The sequence below is a fragment of the Trachurus japonicus genome, chromosome 23 (genome assembly GCF_045865225.1).
Source record: "Trachurus japonicus isolate A0001 chromosome 23, Traja_1.0".
In the NCBI taxonomy this organism is placed as follows: Eukaryota; Metazoa; Chordata; class Actinopteri; order Carangiformes; family Carangidae; genus Trachurus; species Trachurus japonicus.
The window spans coordinates 17,658,688-17,679,673 of record NC_140929.1 but is presented as its reverse complement, the minus strand read 5'-3'; the positions used below and the strand labels follow the sequence as shown (position 1 = coordinate 17,679,673).

General features: G+C 41.8%; 8 non-coding genes across 8 annotated transcripts; all 8 read right to left on the bottom strand.

The window, feature by feature from the left end:
• Positions 1-14,952: 14,952 nt before the first annotated feature.
• trnaq-uug (transfer RNA glutamine (anticodon UUG)) lies at positions 14,953-15,024 on the bottom strand. The gene has a single exon. It is a non-coding gene; the product is annotated as a tRNA-Gln (tRNA).
• A 654-nt stretch (positions 15,025-15,678) lies between these two features.
• On the bottom strand, positions 15,679-15,750 carry trnaq-uug (transfer RNA glutamine (anticodon UUG)). The gene has a single exon. It is a non-coding gene; the product is annotated as a tRNA-Gln (tRNA).
• A 654-nt stretch (positions 15,751-16,404) lies between these two features.
• On the bottom strand, positions 16,405-16,476 carry trnaq-uug (transfer RNA glutamine (anticodon UUG)). Its single transcript has one exon. It is a non-coding gene; the product is annotated as a tRNA-Gln (tRNA).
• A 726-nt stretch (positions 16,477-17,202) lies between these two features.
• trnaq-uug (transfer RNA glutamine (anticodon UUG)) lies at positions 17,203-17,274 on the bottom strand. The gene has a single exon. It is a non-coding gene; the product is annotated as a tRNA-Gln (tRNA).
• Positions 17,275-17,994: 720 nt separating this feature from the next.
• Positions 17,995-18,066, bottom strand: trnaq-uug (transfer RNA glutamine (anticodon UUG)). Its single transcript has one exon. It is a non-coding gene; the product is annotated as a tRNA-Gln (tRNA).
• A 654-nt stretch (positions 18,067-18,720) lies between these two features.
• Positions 18,721-18,792, bottom strand: trnaq-uug (transfer RNA glutamine (anticodon UUG)). Its single transcript has one exon. It is a non-coding gene; the product is annotated as a tRNA-Gln (tRNA).
• A 726-nt stretch (positions 18,793-19,518) lies between these two features.
• Positions 19,519-19,590, bottom strand: trnaq-uug (transfer RNA glutamine (anticodon UUG)). Its single transcript has one exon. It is a non-coding gene; the product is annotated as a tRNA-Gln (tRNA).
• Positions 19,591-20,316: 726 nt separating this feature from the next.
• Positions 20,317-20,388, bottom strand: trnaq-uug (transfer RNA glutamine (anticodon UUG)). The gene has a single exon. It is a non-coding gene; the product is annotated as a tRNA-Gln (tRNA).
• Positions 20,389-20,986: the final 598 nt, after the last annotated feature.

The following is a 20,986-nucleotide window of genomic DNA, read 5'->3' as shown; positions in this document are numbered from 1 at the left end:
TTCAGTCATAACATACCAAAACTTTTATCACCATATCTTTTATCTCTGGTTGTATGTAACTTAATTTACGTAATAAAATTGGTGCTTCACATTAGTTTTTTCTAAATAACTTACCAAACATTCAAGTTGTGTAGCTACAATCAAATCACAAACCTTTTAGTGTGTATTTTATGTGTTTTAAAGGACCAGTATGTGAGACTTATTGGCATCCAGCGGTGAGGCTGCAGGTTGCAACCAAGTGAAAGACTGTCCCTTCACCCTCCCCCTCAAAACACGTAGGGGAACCTACAGTGGACCTGGTTCTGTCTAAAGCCAGTGTTTAGTTTGTCCATTCAGGACTGGTGTTAGAAAGATGGAACATGGAGCCCAACACCCTGAGGCCATGATGAGAACCTGCTCCTGCTGTAGATACAGTATGAAAGGGTTATTCTAAACTAATAAAAACACAAAAATTTTCTGTTTTGAAACATAATTAAGATTAGTATTTTCAATTTCTATCAACAGAAAGCAATGAAGAAGAACTTAAAGGACATTGCCCAATGATATACTCGGTAGTGACAACTCCACCCTGATGGTTCCTGGGCTGTACTTAGTGGAAATCACAACCCAACAGACTAAAACTAGAGTTTGCCGCCTCTGAAACACAGAGTACCAAGAAAGATTCGTGGACAGATTTCTGGAATGCTAAAACGGGCCATTTGCTGGTCAACGAAAAATGTTTCCGCTTAATCAAAATATGCACCACAGAACGAGAGAAATGATAAGTGGACAAAAATGGAAAGTAACGGACAGAGGTTTAAGAGAATAGAAACTACAAAACCTGGATGTTGTTTCTGATCAGCGCTACATCTTCGTGGCAGATTGGAGGCTACAAGTAGTCGCTAGCAGAAAGTGAGAAGATTCACCGGGGCTAGCTGGTTAGCATGCTGTTTGGTGCTGCACTCACAACATTTCCTCTGGTGAGTGGACAGCAACTGATGCTAACATTCAGAGTGGGAGGCCAGTGAGGGATCACATCTTTTCTCTTCTACTAAAGGTTAAGAAAGCAAAGACCAATCTCAAAAACCCGGAAATTTCAGGAAAAACGTTTCCCTCACTTCCTTTAAATTAACTCCAGGATACATCTGTAGCCCGCAGCTCCACGCCAAACATCCAAATAGGGTTCCCAGTTTTTATCCACAGGATAAAATCTCACCCCAGCTTTCTACATGAGTTATTAAATTCAGCTTTCCAATGTCTAGATGTGCCGGAGCATCTCTTGATTCGGCAGCATTACCTTTGTAATCCTCTTAGTGGTGGGAAAGTGGTTTAGCGGGCGCATTCTTTATGACAGGAGCACAAATGGGGGGATCACGTTAGCCTTAGGGGCCCCGGAGGGGAGGGCAGGCCGCTCGTCTCCCACTCCAAAAACTTTCCACCCGGGATGGACCTCGGTCAGCCCTGTGAACCCACTGACTCCCCGTCCACCTCGGCTGCCTGGCCCGGGCTGCTGTGGGATGGTCGCTATCTCACAACGAGAGGCAAAGAATGAAACACACAGATAGAGAAATGTGTTAGAGGTCACACTGGATTTCTTGACTTACAATAACCCTCTAGAAAACATGCAAAATGCACTACTGTTATGCCACTAGTGTGCATTTTGAAGTTACATGCTTCAATTATTTCCATTCTTCTATGTTGCATTTAGCATTCTTTTGCTTTTAGCTCACAGGCAAGGCAAGGCAAGGCAATTTTATTTGTATAGCCCGTTTTTACAAACAGTTTGTCTCAAAGGGCTTCACATAGCATCATAACAACATCCTCTGCCCTTAGACCCTCACATGGACTGAGGAAAAACTCCATAGAAAACCCTTTTAACAGGGAAATTTAACAGGCAAATTGTGAAAACCTTTTTGCTGTTGCCCTTCTTTAATGTGTTTCAAGTGATGCAGCATTTTTACTGCTTTGTAGGTAATGCAACACAATACATGAGTGTTTTTTGAGTTTAGCTCATAACTGGGACTTGGCTTTCTACTTCAGCATCTTATGAGTGCTTCTGACCTGACAATGAGGTTAACTGTGAAGTTGCTTATCTCAATTTCACTACTCACAAAGCTCCAGCTGTTTAGCTTTGTGGGCCAGGACATGTGTGTTTGTGTATTTGTGTGTGATAGTGTAGCTCTTCAAACATGATTTGAGCCCGAACGCCTCACACTAACAGCAGGGAGAGAGAGAAAAAAAATGAGAAAAGGGCATGTAGAGGTAAATCAGTTCACAGCGCAGGGTAAAGTTAGGGCACTGGTATTAGTGGGGCTGCAGCGACTGAGAGGATTAGGAGGATATCTACACACACATACACACACTCACACAATGAAACACACAATATACAACTTCTCTCCAGAATGAGACTCGTTACTGAAAAGAATCTGTTGCACTGACATTAGTTTATTCAGCAGCAGTAGACACAAAGCCAGACACACACACTCACTGTCCCACTGACGGACTTGTGACTGTCATTAGCTTTCATTTAGCCTGCAGGCCTTATCATTACTAATGTTTTAGCTGACTGCTCACATTCATGTCAGGATGTAACCTACATCTCTGTCTGATGTTGCTTATGTTTTTGTATGAAATGAATAAATAATACAATAGTAATATTAATGCTTATAGTGTAGATTAAATTTGTAGTATAGTCGTTTTCAGGCATACTACATAATAACAACAAAGTCTGTGGTTGAACATTAAAGGTCCACATAGGTGTCTATATAAGCATCTCTAGTTCTATAGTAATACTGTGAAAGTATCAAAGCCTAAATGCATACAGACTGTATTCAGAAACTGAGCCTTGAAACCAGCCGTCAGGATTTCTGTGACTTTGTGATGTCACATAACAGAGCAGTCATCAAGCCCCACTTACGGTACTTGGACCACCACTTGGGTTGCCAACCGTGCCTTAAAATACGGAATCGTCCCATATTTGGAAACTAAAAGACGTGTCCCGTATTGAACTGATAAGGAACACACTTTGTCCCGTATTTTTGAAAATCCATGTTTGGCAATTTTTATTTGAATAAAAACAGTGCAGACTGCCGCTGCTGACTCTGCCTGTGTGGAATGAGCTTCTCATTGACCAATGAGACAACGTTATATTGCTGTGTCGCTGTTGCTACGAGAATGTGGATCTCTTGACGCTATGCAGACAGGTTTGGGGGCAAATAAAAAAAAAACGATTGCAGAAGTATGGAAAAGAACGGGGGAAATCAACATGAATGGCAGGAAAACGTGAGAGATCATTTATACAAAGCCAACTGCACATCTCCCAACGAAATGTCTCCATTAGTCACAGAGGAATCACTGAGGTTAAACAGTCTGGGTCAGGACAGAGGAAGGAGAGGCTGCAGAGGTGTCACTCAGGGAGCTCTTTCACAGTTTGTTGTTCGCCACTCGCCAGCAGGCTGATATAGCATGTATTAATAATTATAGTTATTTAATTTGACTCACATCTGGTTGATAGATAGGCAGTGACAGGGAAGCCAATATGCCAGCATCGCTAGAGAAGCTGATTCACACCAAAGCTGTCAGGACAGCCCATGGGGAAGTGGAAGGCCTGCTGCAAAATGTCTAATCACATAATAGGTCGCTGCTCCCCACTCATAAACTGTAAAAGTTAAAATTCATGTAAGGTTTACTTACTTAGTAATAAAACAAAACAAAAACCTTTACTGTTTTATGTACAGCTATTATAAAAGAATAATAATATAATAATGATAATTATCATTAAAATGATGGTGTATCTGTATAAAAACAGAGAGAACGATGTGGCATACGACTTCTCGGCTGGGACTCACCATGGATAATGAATTACATGTGTTACTGATTGACTGCTCAGTTTAATTCAACATGTCAATACTGCAACTGCTTTAGCTGATCCTCATTCAAAGTGTCTTTTGCATTTCATCCTGTGCAGGGTAGACAAGATTAGACATTCTACTTCCTGGTTACACCAGCTCATGCATTCACTGTGTACCTGAATGGTCATGCATGTGTGTTTTGTGAAAACACGATTGTGCCATATAAGATGGGGGGGGGGTTGGTTAGAGATAAAGCGGGGGTAATGATTCTAGCAATGAGATATTGTCATCCTATTTATCATGTTTTGATTTTGAAATTCAACTTCATAAATGTTGGTTCACATAGATCATTGTAGGAGAGACAAAAAAGAATAAAGAACCTGATTTCAAAAAGTTATTTCTCTACTCTAGATAGATAAGAAACAAAGCCCAGTCCTTTCACGATAACCTCTGAGTTCCTGAACGGGTTTGAGTGTACCAACAACACAGGAAGCTGAATGAAATACTTTCGCTCTGACAGTTTCCTGTCTGCAGCAGAAAGTGAGGACGTACACAGGGTCCTGATGCCAGGAAGGGGTGTAGCTTTGAGACCAAGTGTCATCTACCGTAAGTCAGTGTTGTTGTTACATCAAGAATCTCCACGTGACTACATGTTGTCCATTTATGTCATTCTTAAATTCTGCTGGCCTGTATGAGCGACCTCCTATCACTACGAGCACAATGAATGTATCACAGAGTCCACTCATGATAAATAACATAAACACCAGAACCCTGGAAAGAAAACTGATGCAATAATGAAAAGTATCTGATGAAATGAAGAGCTGAGATGTCGAAGTGAAAGGCCACATGTGAAAACGCTCACTGAACAGTTTCACATCAAAACAGTCAAGTGTCTGAGTTAGAGGGAAGAGGTTTCAAGATGACATCTTGGTGTAAGAATTGAGCATGGTGAGAAAAAAACAAACGCCTAAAATAACTTGACAGAAGGTGTTGCACCGGTGATAAGATTCAGAAATGGAGGAAATGACACTTGCGATGTTACCAGTGGAGCTTTGGTGACACTGTTCTCTTTAAAATTGTATTTATTATTAGTCTAATAATTATTTTGTGACATTCTCTCACATCTAAAGTCAATTATGTCATAAGTCTCAGTTATTTTATTATCACACTATAAAATTGTGTAGAGTGTGGATCTCTCCGGGTCATTATTTACAAGACTAGATTCCTTTTAGATTATTTCCCATCATGCTCATGGAACATAATTGTTTAGTAGCTTTTTTGCTTTTTGAACTTCTACTTTTCTATGATCATTAGTATTATTGTATACAGTTAGTGGCTCAACACTGTAATTGTCATAATATGTCTTTAAAAAGACAGTTTTGACAGTTTTATTTTCACATGAGCTCAGTCTAAAAACCCATTATAAATCAAATAGGTTATTTATATTTTTATCTGAGGTCAAGATGAAGACAGTAGTAGTATTACACTGACCCAGGGAAACAACATAGGCATGCAACAACTCTAGATAAACTTTCATAAAGATTGCATGAAAAGTCGTTTATTATCATGATCTTGACATAAGCTAGCCACCTCCCATCCCAGCTTCAGCTTGTGTATCAAGTCTTATTTCAGAGTTACACTGTGAAATGTTTCAGCACCAAAGGAGACAAAAATTGCACAAAGACCCACAAAAATCTGCAAAAACATGACAAGCGTGTGCATCTCCCACTCTAACAGTCTGAACAAAATCAAAATCCGCAATAAAGTTGTGGACCAGGAACAAGAATAACTTATCAACATCAACAATACATGAGTCAAGAGGAAAAGCACCCAGTCTGCAACAGACACCACGCACACGCACACACTGCACAGTCACTACAGTCTTTTACCATCAGGATGCAAATACAGATCACTCACATAAGCGCGCTTTGTCCTTACTAACAGCTGATTACAAAGCTTAATTAAATTTTAACTTGTTTTTAACTTTTTATGCAGTATTCATTAGAAGGCTTACTTGTTGTTACTTACTTGTTGTGCTGTGCTTGTTGCGCCTGTCTGCTGTGTGAACATGAGTGTTTATGTTGCGAGTGTCATGTGATGTGCTGTTGAAGTTGTTGTCATTGTGTTGTGTATCTGCACCTGCACGGCCCCTCTCTGCAACGAAGTTCCTAACGGAAAAATGAAGTGATTTTGATTTGATTTAAAAAGATCATTGATGTCTTGACACGTAGCTGCGCTTACGCAACAGAATCTTCAGTGTGTGTTTCATGGCCCAGATCTCACAGTGCAGCAAAGCTATTCTTGGAAATGACTTTCTAACTGTGCTGAGTGAACACACTTTGTTGTGGATGTGAGTTACTATGAGTGCAGGTATTTAACAGTGCAGTGTGACAGTACATATGACTGATTGATTTCTAGTGTGGACGCTAACCAGTGCTCCTCCATGTTGACTTAACCGTCACTGAAGTTGTGTTATGTAATGTTTTTGATGCTAAGGATCAGTTCTGAATTTGAGGACGGAGTCTGGAACAAGTTCACTCAGAGCTGTGGCTCCATGGATGGAATTCCCCACTTTTTACTGGGGGGTGAAAAACAAAGAATCTGTCTGGGAGGTGGGAGTGATTCTCTAAAGCCCAGTTCATTAAGAGAATGCACATAACTATTCCCACAACAAACATCATACTACTTTCACCACATCAGATGCTTCTTAAAACACTTCTAAGCCTGAGTAAAGTCATTAGCATACAGATAAAATAATGACCTGCAATTACAGGCTCTGGTACCAAACAAAGGCTTAAATGTTGCTGTCCGTGATTTTCTTTTCATCTTGGTCGCTCTGATGCACATTTCTGCTATTTGACTTCCCACAGTGAACAAAACCACACAAACACAGTTGGCATGGCATTGCTAATGGCTAATAACAAAGAAAAGGAGATGTAGCCGTAACATCACACTGTGACAAATGGGGCTTAGTGATATGTGTGAATTATGATACATAAGTCTGAGTGGTGCAGTTACCACAATGCTCTTGAGTTTTCATCCATCATTTCTCATCTGATCTGACCTGGTTTTATTCAGGTGTGAACGCACAGAGATTCTGCATTCAGTGCCACTGACTCTCTGTAACCCTCATCTGACACCCATGTGACCGATCGGAGCAGCCTCAAACCGACCGGCGACTCTTTCTCTAATGAGGCCACGCCAGACGCACCCACAGCCACACAGCTGCATGCACACACACATTCACATACATAACCCACTATTCTTTAAGGAAATGGAACTTTATTGTTAACATTATGAATATTAAAACACATGATGCATTTCTACACATAATCAATCAATCACAGATAACTATAGAAAGAAAGAAAGAAAGAAAGAAAGAAAGAAAAGCAATAAGCCAATAAAGCCTAATGTATTGATTAAATTTGTATCTTTTCGCAGCAGCAGAAATATTGGAGAATGCAATGTTTTAAATGCAAAGTGAAATGACTGCCAAATATGTTTAAGAATATAGATACATAAATAAAAGGTATTTACTAATACATTTGTTAACCCTATTTAAAACCCTTAGTAGTATAGGAAACTCGTCTCACTAAACACTGGAGGGGATTTATATAAATGCTGTCTCAGTGTGACAATGCAGAGCTGAATACTGTCAAATCATGACTGTCGCTCACTGTGAGGTTTCTCCTGTTTTTTTTCTCTGTTAAGGGTTTTCTTGCAGTTTTTCCTCAGTGGATGTGCGGGTCCTAAGGGCAGAGGATGTTGTTACGATGCTGTGTAAAACCCTTCGAGAGAAATTTGTAAAAATGGGCTACACAAATAGATTTGCCTTGCCTTGTTATGGCATGGGGGGAAATGAAATAGACTGCACCTTTACCAACACTAGCAACACAGATCTCACCAGACTTGTATGCCAGGTTAGATCACATATCGGTTACCAGAACAATGAGGATAACATCTTTTGCACCTGCATGATGTGAAAATAATACACCGATCCGTTGGTGGTTTCCTCATAGTTTTGCTCTCTCTTGTTTGGCCGTGAAACATTTAAGAGCGTATAAGGGAGGCAGTAGGCCAGAGTGCTGAGACAGTTCCTCAGTGAGATAGTAGAACTGTGTTGCTGAGGAGCTCTGCAGAGTGTGGCACAGTTATGTAACACACAGGACAGGGAATCTAACACAAAGCCATCAAAACCTGAAGCACCTGCTTTATCCATTCACCTCTCTATACAAACCAGTGGGTGAAAACTTTGTTTTTGTGAACCACGGACTGATTCACTATTCATCAGGGTTCTGTGTTTGGTTGCACATCAGATCTCTTATTGTTTTTTTAGTACTGAAGACTATCTGCTGACTTGAGGTACCCCGTAAAACATGTTGTTCTTTGATCCAGATTTGACTAAATGCACCATGCCCCAGGTTGACCGAAGCAGTCATATTTGGGATTGTACTGTCAAAGCAGGAGAAAGATAGCCTGGCTCTCGCCAGACCCTTGTAGTTCCGCAAAGCTACGCTGAGCTCCGCACAAGGGTCTGGGACTGCTCCATAGGCGATTCATTTCAGAAGGCGGGGCCTTGTAAAAAAATCTTGTATGTGATTGGATAAACCACTTGTCCGTTATCTTGAATGACGTGCTACTTCAGCCACTCACTGCGAGCCGCCATTGTTGTTTGACTCAAACAGTCGCTTCAGCGCTACGTCACACCTCAGAAAGTCCCGCCCGGCGATCCTGATTGGTTCATTATTTTTTGCTCCGGGGAAGAAGTTTGCATTGGCCTCGAGTCCAGACCCTTGTGCGAAGCTGAGCGTAGCGCCTCTGGCGTAGCTTTGCGGAACTACAAGGGTCTGGCGAGAGCCAGGCTAGGAGAAAGACCTACATTGAATCAATTGTTTTCAATCAGAAGAGCTGAATATCTTCTATATCTAATCCTGAGTGGAAAATGTGTACACTATATATATAGTGTATGGTAAAGTGTACTCAGTTTTCATACACCACTTCCTTCTGCTATAAATCCTGCAGTGCAACGCGTTACATTTTTTTTTTAAAGTATATTTTTCGGCTTTTTTTGATAGTGATGACAGTAGAGATAGACAGGAAATGGGGAGGCAGAGAGAGGGGGAATGACACGCAGGAAAGGTCTGCCCGACGCGGGATTCGAACCGGGGACGCCTGCGGCGAGGACTGTAGCCTCTACATGGGGCGGCCGCTCTACCCACTGCGCCACGCTCTACCCACTGCGCCACGCACCGCCCCACGCGTTGCATTTTATAGGTGAAAACAAAGAGGACTCATGATCCCCAGTCCACCAACAAAAAAATACAATTGACATATATTAATTAGAGATCTTTTCTTTTTTTTTAAGTATATTTTTTGGCGTTTTTGCCTTTTTTTAAAAAAAATATTTGATAACACATGGTGAGATAGACAGGAAAGGGGGAATGACATGCAGGAAAGGTCTACCCGACGCGGGATTCGAACCGGGCACGCCTGCATTGAGGACTGTAGCCTCTACATGGGGCGGCCGCCTTAACCACTGCGCCACGCACCGCCCCATTAATTTGAGATCTTATAGACACAAATGTTTTATCATAAGTGATATTCATTATGAAAACTATGGGACAAAGTGATTATTGGGTTTTTAATTTCCGTTTTAGTGACTTTTAGGATCTATTGTCATATTATGTTGTAGAATGAACCATAAATCACCATAAATGTAATTGAAAATATAACAGTCATTTCAATTTCTATCTTAATAATGTTGTGTCAAATTTTTTGTAATCCAGACTCTATTTGCATAATAATGTTTCATTAAATGTTTCATGTTTTTACTTGATGGGTTGATCCATAGGAAGATATATTTATGGTTTTAAGAGCAACCTATGTCAGTGTAGTTTTACATCTCCTCTCTCAGGTTCAGTGAACCAATCAGAGGAGAGGAGGCTCCAAGCCTCTGTTTTCTGAGTGATCCAGTAAAAATATAGAAGGTTTTTTTTAGGTAAAACACACAAACCACAAAAACCCACTAAGATTTGTCAACATTGGCGTTTTGTCTGCAAGAGAAAATTGTTCAATTGGCATTAAAGGAGTCATCACCCGGAAATCGCATTTTTCCTTGTTAAAACATGTATACTGGTGTTGGACCTCAGTGGAAACTTGCCTGAAAACCTGGGGTTTGAAAGTGGCTGAGTTTTTTCGTTTGGGCTCTTTGTTTAAGCCAGAGCAGCTCATGAGGCTGCACACCTCAACATTACGAGATTTTGATTCTGCGCCTACGGTGACGTCACCGTGGCGCCTGCTTTCATAAACACACCTCTCTTCCACCACCCCGACTTCTGCCGCGCCGCCATTACGGGTTGTTTTATTTCCCACTGTAGCGCTGTTATTTCGTCACTTTATTAAGTTTTAATAATTTTTCATGCGAGAAAGTAAGGGTTTAGATCCCCAATGTGCGGTTAGTTTATCCAAATGACGGCTGTTTAAAGTTTTCTCCGCGTTGGGAGAAGTGAGGTGCAGCCAGCTGCAGCCAGCACCAGAGGAGCGGAGGAGTGACTCCTCAACCCGCCTGCAGCGCTCGTTTACCTGGCCGAACGACATCGTCATGCCGCCGAAAGAAACTATCGTTAATTTATTAAGTTTTAATATTTTTTCATGCGAGAAAGTAAGGGTTTAGATCCCCAATGTGCGGTTAGTTTATCCGAATGACGGCTGTTTAGAAGTTAGCTCCGCGTTGGGAGAAGTGAGGTGCAGCCAGCTGCAGCCAGCACCAGAGGAGCGGAGGAGGAGTGACTCCTCAACCCGTCTGCAGTGCTCGTTTAGCCGGCCGATAACAACGTCATCGTGCCGCCGGAGGAAAGGGTCGTTAATTTATTAAGTTTTAATATTTATTCATGCGAGAAAGTAAGGGTTTAGATCCCCAATGTGCGGTTAGTTTATCCAAATGACGGCTTAGAAGTTTGCTTCGCGTTGGGAGAAGTGAAGCCTCAGCGAGGCAGAGGAGCGGAGAGTGACTCGTCAGCAACCCGCCTGCAGCTGCTCGTTAACCGGTCAAACTACGTTGTCATGCCCGCGGAGGAAACGGTCGTTAATTAACTTACCCGCAGGTTTGTAGAGGTTTACCGCCGACTGATTAAATTCTTTTTAGGTGATAAACGTTTGTCTCACTGATGAAATCTAACAATTGTGGCAGTCGTATTAGTTTGTTTGAATGAAAAGTGAAGCTTCACACAGAGCAGCAGCAGCTTTGCACCGGGGCTCTGTAGCCTACGTACAGAAATCACCACATTTGCATCAATAAATACATGTTTTACAATGAACCGATACAATTTTGTTTTATTTTATGAAGTTATAACATGGTTACGGTACATGACAGAGCAGCATAGGTATGCGGTTTCCAATACAGCCTGCATGTAGCCCACAGGGCCAGCCACCATTCTGGCTCTGTCCTCCCTGCGTCCAATCAATGCGCGCCTCATTACATATTAATACAATGAACATCCGGACCAGTCAAAACCTCGCGCCTACTCTCACGAGAGAAAGTTGCCATATGAAAAAGTGTCAGAACAAGCTCTATGTTTGCATTTAAAAAAAAAAAATGTTTCCAATAAGTTTTAAGAACTGATTCAAAGCAATTACAGGGGGATTGGATACATAAAAAACCAGGTGATGACTCCTTTAACAGATCACTCTGCAGTAGACACAGATATTTACTGGCTCCAGCTCTGATTGGTATTGATGTGGTTTCACATGGGTGAATTTACTAAATGTCACTTTTCCTGTTGAAATGGCCAGAGATAAGTTTTAAAATGACAGAATCATTAATCAAAGCAATTCACATGTGTGCTCTGTAATTTGTGTAATGACATTGTTCCCTGCAGTTATGTCATCAGTGAGAACAGAAATGTAAACTTGTGTTGCAGTGGTTTTTAATAGAGGACTGACCTGTTTAAGAAACAATCTATGTACTGATTTTGGTGGAAAATTTGTATCAGAGAAAACACATCATGCAAAGTTGGATGGTGGGTCCAGGCTTGGATGTGGATTATTGCAGTGACTGCTTTGTTCTGACATCACAAAGTGACAGGAAGTCCTGACAGCTGGTTTTAGTAGTTTCTGAATACAGGCTGTGTGTATTTCTCTGTGGACTGAGGCTAATATAGAACCAAAAGCTGCTTTATAATCACACTACACATGGACATTTACCTTGGACCTTAAAGAATGCATGTTTCTTTCATCCTGCCTTATAGTGATAAGTAAGTGCATGTAAATCCATACATGCATCATTCTGCAGCTTAACAATCCAACCTGTTGTTAACTTCCCCTCAGTGTGTAGACAAAGAGCCTAAAGCACCAACAGTCACGTGGCTGCATTCACTGTAAAGCCTGTGGTCTGTATCTTTTTATGTAATCTTCAGTCATACAGAGAGATGTAACACGAGACAAATTTGTCCCCCATTGATTTACGTATCCCTTTATTGACTGAACCAAAAGATTATTTACTTTGCTTGTCTTAATCATGTGTGAGATATGAGCTTAACTCAACTCTAAATATTCTCCCTGTTACCTTCATCTGTACTGTATTACTTAAACTACCTTGCTGTTGCATAACATGGGCTTGGGACCTTGATGAAAATGATTACATAAATCGATCTTATAAAGTTAGTCAGAATAAAAACAGACTCTACTTTTCCCTGGGAAACAAATTTGGTGCTGTTAGGTATTGTCGGTGTCTCCTGAAAGATTAGAATAAATCACTTCATTTTAGTGGAATTACCCTCCTGCAGCCTCTGGGCTGAAACAACAGTATAAGTAGAAGATATTTTACCATTTTTATCACTTGATTTTGTGAGAATAATAACCCACTCTGCACATTTTAAAAAGTGCACAGAACTCCACTGTTTGCACCCAAACAGGCCTCTAGGTAAAAATGCTGCCAATACGCAGAAGCTCACAGGTTTAGGCATTCCTTTGTATACATAACCGCATTTACAGAATAAGTCAGATTCAAGAGAATGGTATTTTAATGAAAGATTAACTTTTGGTCAAGCATTTTAACCCTTCTGAGCTCTTCTGGTCTTCAGGAATTGCTGATGCTTGTGGAATGCAGAATGCACCATCATGCACTAACTGTATTTTACATTTTAGCATTAAAAACAGATGACAAAGAACTTGCAACTTGCAACAGGAAACTAGCCTCATTCAAAGAAACCCAAGCAGCACTTGTCAGAAATGGCTGTGACACTTATATAATTAGATCGCAAAAGAGGGAACCAAGATAAAGATTTTAACTCAAGACAGGTCTGAAAAAACAGATCATAGATTGAAAAGAACAGCTGACACAGCAGTGCAATCAAACAAGGTTGACTGTGATGAATTCAGAATTGCCTTCCACACTTGTCTAGTTATCTCTGGATTCATCTTCCTTTAGACCCCTGTTTGCAGACCTTTGATGTAGGTTCCACTGAGATTTGAACTCGGATCGCTGGATTCAAAGTCCAGAGTGCTCACCATTACACCATAATAAAGACCACTGACAAAATCCTAGGAGGACTTGGTGACAGGTAAATGCCAGGTCACACAAGAAGCTGTTCCTGGACAAGAGGTGGAAATGATATGGATATTAATTAATACTTATTAAGAAGTAAACTTTGCATACAAGCACTCATCACTGGATCACAGGATTCAGGGGCTAGAGTGCTAAATATTACACCATGGAACCACTTAAAACTGTGATGTAATGCTGAATGACATTGCGGCCAGTCTTGGTCATGATGGAATCAGGATATCTGTAGACCTCTTCTCCATGTTGCCACTGCACCTGAGACCTGGGGCCTATACTACAAAGCAGGTTCAACATATCCAGGGTATCTTCCAGTTACCCGGCTTCACTCTTCACCTCTCTCTCTGGTACCTGGCTGTTCAGCTCTGGGACTGGGACTGAGAGACGTCACCGCTGATGTTACCTCGCTAAGCTCAAATCCTGCTTCGTAGTATAGGCCTCTGGTTTACCAGCCTGACTGTGATCATCTTGTCACATAATCCACAAACCAACACGTGAAGGAGAGCTCCCTTCCAATCCTTTCAAAAATGTCCTGAAGAATGTGAGAGGTGCATGGTGTTCAATTCACCTGAAAACATAGTCCTCACGTGAGCAGCTGGCTAATCCAAGCAAGAATACACTCAGTATGTTTACATGGACAGAGATATTCGGAATAAAGGCTGATCAGAATAAAAATGCGTCATGTAAACACATCAATTGGAAGATTCTCATAGCCCATTTTTACAAACAGTTTGTCTCAAAGGGCTTTACATGGCATCATAACAACACCCTCTGCTCTTAGACCCTCACATCCACTGAGGAAAAACTCCATAGAAAACCCTTTTAACAGGGAAAAATTGGAGAAACCTCAGGGTGAGCAACAGAGGAGGGATCCCTCACCCAGGACGGGCAGACGTGCAATAGATGTTGTATACAGACAAGAAAACAGTTTTATAGCATAGAATATGCAAAACATGGAAATGTTAACGAGAGTTGATGAAGGCAGCTTCAGGTGGGAGGAAAGGCAGGGAGAGCAGGCCAGCTTAATGGGAGCACGTTTCAGAACCTGGCGCAGGTCCATTCTGAGTGCAGGGAATAGAGATGCACATTTTGAATTTTTTTACTGACCGATATCCGAGACTCGTTAACTAACAGTTAACTGATAAGATCTGTGTCTATGACTGGGCGTGTGCCGATCGTCAATGCAATCCTCTAACGATTGAAAGGATGATGACAATGTTTTTTTTTTTTTTTTTTTACTTTTCTTGCTGTTATAAAACACACACACTGCCACTACTATACAGCTGATCTGATAGGCGCTCAGATGGAGGTTAGATCTTCACATGTTGAACTCTCTTATACAAAGTGCAACACTAGGCTAGGGAACAGCAGAGGTCCTCATCCTGACTGTGGTCTTCTTGTCTCATAATCCGCAAACTGCCATGCAAAGGAGAGCTCCATCACTATCCCTGCAAACTTGTCCTTAGAATTGGAGGGTGTGTCCACCAAATAGCAATCAGATACCCTCTTTTGTCAGGTGGACCTCAGGTGAGAGGATGCCTATATATAAATCCACATTATGTTAGGTTCCACCGAGACTTGAACTCGGATCACTGGATTCAAAGTCCAGAGTGCTAACCATAACACCATGGAACCACATGTAAAAGGAATTGGAAATCCTTGTTATGTCAGGTTCCACCGAGTAGAAAGGGAATGGGTTTTGCTACTTATTGACAAGTCAGTTTTGCAAACAAGTCATGAGGTGAGTTACATGAGAAATAGCTGCACACAAGTTCCTGACACTGTGGAGATGAGAAGAAGGTAGACAATTCAACAAGATGCTTTTTGTCAAGGTATATTTTCTTACATGGTATATACAGTGGAGTGAAACCCAACTATCGACCAGCAAGTTGTTCCCCAGTTAGTCTTGGTCTATGTGACAACCTTGGATGAAGTGATCACATTTTTTGCCTTAACTCCCAGCTCTTATTTAGATTGTATTTAAAGACTGCCATAAGGATGGTAAACAGGAACTAAGCTAGAACATTGTCATGCGAGGCCCCAGTGCTGGTCACCTCTGTAACCGGGACATGGTTACTTATCCTGACTGTGGTCTTCTTGTCACATAATCCGCAAACCGCAATGCAAAGGAGAGCTCCATCCCTATCCCTTCAAACTTGTCCTTAGAATTGGATGGTTGGGTGGTGTTAAAAGCACCTAATTTTGTCTATGTAGTACCAATCAGATATCCTCTTTTGTTAGGTGGACCTCAGTTGTGGGGATGCCCTATACATAAATCCAGATTATGGTAGGTTCCACCGAGACTCGAACTCAGATCACTGGATTCAAAGTCCAGAGTGCTAACCATTACACCATGGAACCACAAGTACAAGACATTGGAAATCCTTGTCAAACCCAGAGGAGGGCCTTGTTGGTGACAGGTGAATCTGCATTGCCTTGCAAAGCCTGCTCCTGGACAACAAGAAGAAAGGGAAAGGGTTTTGCTACTTATTGACAAGTCAGTTTTGCAAACAAGTCACGAAGTGAGTTACATAAGAAATAGCGGCACACAAGTTCAAGGTATATTTTCTTACAAGTTATATACAGTACAGTGGAGTGAAACCCAACTATCGATTGGCAAGTTGTTCTCCAGTTAGTCTTGGTCTATGTGACAACCTTGGATGAAGTGATCACATTTTTTGCCTCAACGCCCAGCTCTAATTTAGAGTTGTATTTAAAGACTGCCATAAGGATCGTAAACATAAACTAAGCCAGAACATTCTCATGCGAGGCCCCAGTGCTGGTCACCACTGTAACCGGTACATGGTTACTCATCCTGACTGTGGTCTTCTTGTCTCATTATCCGCCATGCAAAGGAGAGCTCCATCACTATCCCTTCAAGCTTGTCCTTAGAATTGGATGGTTGGGTGGTGTTGAAAGCACCTGATTTTGTCTATCAAATAGCAATCAGATACCCTCTTTTGTCAGGTGGACCTTAGTTGTGGGGATGCCCTATACATAACTCCAGATCATGTTAGGTTCCACCAAGACTCGAACTCGGATCACTGGATTCAAAGTCCAGAGTGCTAACCATTACACCATGGAACCACATGCGCAAGACATTGGAAATCCTTGGCAAACCCAGAGGAGGACCTGGTGCAACTTGTTGGTGACAGGTGAATCTGCATTGCCTTGCAAAGCCTGCTCCTGGATAACAAGAAGAAAGAGAAAGCGAATGGGTTTTGCTACTTATTGACAAGTCAGTTTTGCAAACAAGTCACAAGGTGAGTTACATGAGAAATAGCTGCACACAAGTTCCTGACACTGTGGAGATGATAGGAAGGTAGACAATTCCACAAGATGCTTTTTTTATCAAGGTATATTTTCCTACAAGTTATATACAGTGGTGTGAAACCCAACTATTGATTAGCAAGTTGTTCCCCAGTTAGTCTTGGTCTATGTGACAACCTTGGATGAAGTGATCACATTTTTTGCCTTAATGCCCAGCTCTAATTTAGAGTTGTATTTAAAGACTGCCATAAGAATGGTAAACAGAAACTAAGGCAGAAGATTCTCATGCAAGGCCCCAGTGCTTGTCACTACTATACCCGAGAGATGGTTACTCACCCTGACTGTGGTCTTCTTGTCACATAATCCGCAAACTGCCATGCAAAGGAGAGCTCCATCACCATCCCTTCAAACTTGTCTTCACAGTAAAATGGGAGGGCTGGGTGGTGTTAAATGCACCTGATTTTGTCTATCCAATCATATAGCCTCTTTTGTCAGGTTGACCTTAGGTGAGGGGATGCCTTATACATAAATCCACATTATGTTAGGTTCCACCGAGACTCGAACTCGGATCACTGGATTCAAAGTCCAGAGTGCTAACCATTACACCATGGAACCACATGTGCATGACATTGGAAATCCTTGGCAAACCCAGAGGAGGACCTGGTGCAAATTGTTGGTGACAAGTGAATCTGCATTGCCTTGCAAAGCCTGCTCCTGGATAACAAGAAGAAAGAGAAAGCGAATGGGTTTTGCTACTTATTGACAAGTCAGTTTTGCAAACAAGTCACAAGGTGAGTTACATGAGAAATAGCTGCACACAAGTTCCTGACACTGTGGAGATGATAGGAAGGTAGACAATTCCACAAGATGCTTTTTTTATCAAGGTATATTTTCCTACAAGTTATATACAGTGGTGTGAAACCCAACTATTGATTAGCAAGTTGTTCCCCAGTTAGTCTTGGTCTATGTGACAACCTTGGATGAAGTGATCACATTTTTTGCCTTAATGCCCAGCTCTAATTTAGAGTTGTATTTAAAGACTGCCATAAGAATGGTAAACAGAAACTAAGCCAGAACATTCTCATTCGAGGCCCCAGTACTTGTCACTAGTATACCCGAGAGATGGTTACTCATCCTGACTGTGGTCTTCTTGTCTCATAATCCGCCATGCAAAGGAGAGCTCCATCACTATCCCTTCAAACTTGTCCTTAGAATTGGATGGTTGGGTGGTGTTAAAAGCACCTAATTGTGTCTATGTAGTACCAATCAGATATCCTCTTTTGTTAGGTGGACCTCAGTTGTGGGGATGCCCTATACATAAATCCAGATTATGGTAGGTTCCACCGAGACTCGAACTCAGATCACTGGATTCAAAGTCCAGAGTGCTAACCATTACACCATGAAACCACAAGTACAAGACATTGGAAATCCTTGTCAAACCCAGAGGAGGGCCTTGTTGGTGACAGGTGAATCTGCATTGCCTTGCAAAGCCTGCTCCTGGACAACAAGAAGAAAGGGAAAGGGTTTTGCTACTTATTGACAAGTCAGTTTTGCAAACAAGTCACGAAGTGAGTTACATAAGAAATAGCGGCACACAAGTTCAAGGTATATTTTCTTACAAGTTATATACAGTACAGTGGAGTGAAACCCAACTATCGATTGGCAAGTTGTTCTCCAGTTAGTCTTGGTCTATGTGACAACCTTGGATGAAGTGATCACATTTTTTGCCTCAACGCCCAGCTCTAATTTAGAGTTGTATTTAAAGACTGCCATAAGGATCGTAAACATAAACTAAGCCAGAACATTCTCATGCGAGGCCCCAGTGCTGGTCACCACTGTAACCGGTACATGGTTACTCATCCTGACTGTGGTCTTCTTGTCTCATTATCCGCCATGCAAAGGAGAGCTCCATCACTATCCCTTCAAGCTTGTCCTTAGAATTGGATGGTTGGGTGGTGTTGAAAGCACCTGATTTTGTCTATCAAATAGCAATCAGATACCCTCTTTTGTCAGGTGGACCTTAGTTGTGGGGATGCCCTATACATAAATCCAGATCATGTTAGGTTCCACCGAGACTCGAACTCGGATCACTGGATTCAAAGTCCAGAGTGCTAACCATTACACCATGGAACCACATGCGCAAGACATTGGAAATCCTTGGCAAACCCAGAGGAGGACCTGGTGCAACTTGTTGGTGACAGGTGAATCTGCATTGCCTTGCAAAGCCTGCTCCTGGATAACAAGAAGAAAGAGAAAGCGAATGGGTTTTGCTACTTATTGACAAGTCAGTTTTGCAAACAAGTCACAAGGTGAGTTACATGAGAAATAGCTGCACACAAGTTCCTGACACTGTGGAGATGATAGGAAGGTAGACAATTCCACAAGATGCTTTTTTTATCAAGGTATATTTTCCTACAAGTTATATACAGTGGTGTGAAACCCAACTATTGATTAGCAAGTTGTTCCCCAGTTAGTCTTGGTCTATGTGACAACCTTGGATGAAGTGATCACATTTTTTGCCTTAATGCCCAGCTCTAATTTAGAGTTGTATTTAAAGACTGCCATAAGAATGGTAAACAGAAACTAAGGCAGAAGATTCTCATGCAAGGCCCCAGTGCTTGTCACTACTATACCCGAGAGATGGTTACTCACCCTGACTGTGGTCTTCTTGTCACATAATCCGCAAACTGCCATGCAAAGGAGAGCTCCATCACCATCCCTTCAAACTTGTCTTCACAGTAAAATGGGAGGGCTGGGTGGTGTTAAGTGCACCTGATTTTGTCTATCCAATCATATAGCCTCTTTTGTCAGGTTGACCTTAGGTGAGGGGATGCCTTATACATAAATCCACATTATGTTAGGTTCCACCGAGACTCGAACTCGGATCACTGGATTCAAAGTCCAGAGTGCTAACCATTACACCATGGAACCACATGTGCAAGACATTGGAAATCCTTGGCAAACCCAGAGGAGGACCTGGTGCAACTTGTTGGTGACAGGTGAATCTGCATTGCCTTGCAAAGCCTGCTCCTGGATAACAAGAAGAAAGAGAAAGCGAATGGGTTTTGCTACTTATTGACAAGTCAGTTTTGCAAACAAGTCACAAGGTGAGTTACATGAGAAATAGCTGCACACAAGTTCCTGACACTGTGGAGATGATAGGAAGGTAGACAATTCCACAAGATGCTTTTTTTATCAAGGTATATTTTCCTACAAGTTATATACAGTGGTGTGAAACCCAACTATTGATTAGCAAGTTGTTCCCCAGTTAGTCTTGGGCTATGTGACAACCTTGGATGAAGTGATCACATTTTTTGCCTTAATGCCCAGCTCTAATTTAGAGTTGTATTTAAAGACTGCCATAAGAATGGTAAACAGAAACTAAGGCAGAAGATTCTCATGCAAGGCCCCAGTGCTTGTCACAACTATACCCGAGAGATGGTTACTCACCCTGACTGTGGTCTTCTTGTCACATAATCCGCAAACTGCCATGCAAAGGAGAGCTCCATCACCATCCCTTCAAACTTGTCTTCACAGTAAAATGGGAGGGCTGGGTGGTGTTAAATGCACCTGATTTTGTCTATCCAATCAGATAGCCTCTTTTGTCAGGTTGACCTTAGGTGAGGGGATGTCCTATACATAAATCCACATTATGTTAGGTTCCACCGAGACTCGAACTCGGATCACTGGATTCAAAGTCCAGAGTGCTAACCATTACACCATGGAACCACATGTACAAGACATTGGAAATCCTTGGCAAACCCAGAGGAGGGCCTTGTTGGTGACAGGTGAATCTGCATTGCCTTCCAAAGCCTGCTCCTGGACAACAAGAAGAAAGGGAAAGGGTTTTGCTACTTATTGACAAGTCAGTTTCGCAAACAAGTCACGAGGTGAGTTACATGAGAAATGGCTGCACACAAGTTCCTGACACTGTAGAGATGAGAGGAAGGTAGACAATTCCACAAGATGCTTTTTGTCAAGGTATATTTTCTTACAACTTATATACAGTGGTGTGAAACCCAACTATCGATTGGCAAGTTGTTCCCCAGTTAGTCTTGGTCTATGTGACAACCTTGGATGAAGTGATCACATTTTTTGCCTTAACGCCCAGCTGTAATTTAGAGTTGTATTTAAAGACTGCCATAAGGATAAACAGAAACTAAGCCAGAACATTCTCATTCGAGGCCCCAGTACTTGTCACTAGTATACCCGAGAGATGGTTACTCATCCTGACTGTGGTCTTCTTGTCTCATAATCCGCCATGCAAAGGAGAGCTCCATCACTATCCCTTCAAGCTTGTCCTTAGAATTGGATGGTGTTGAAAGCA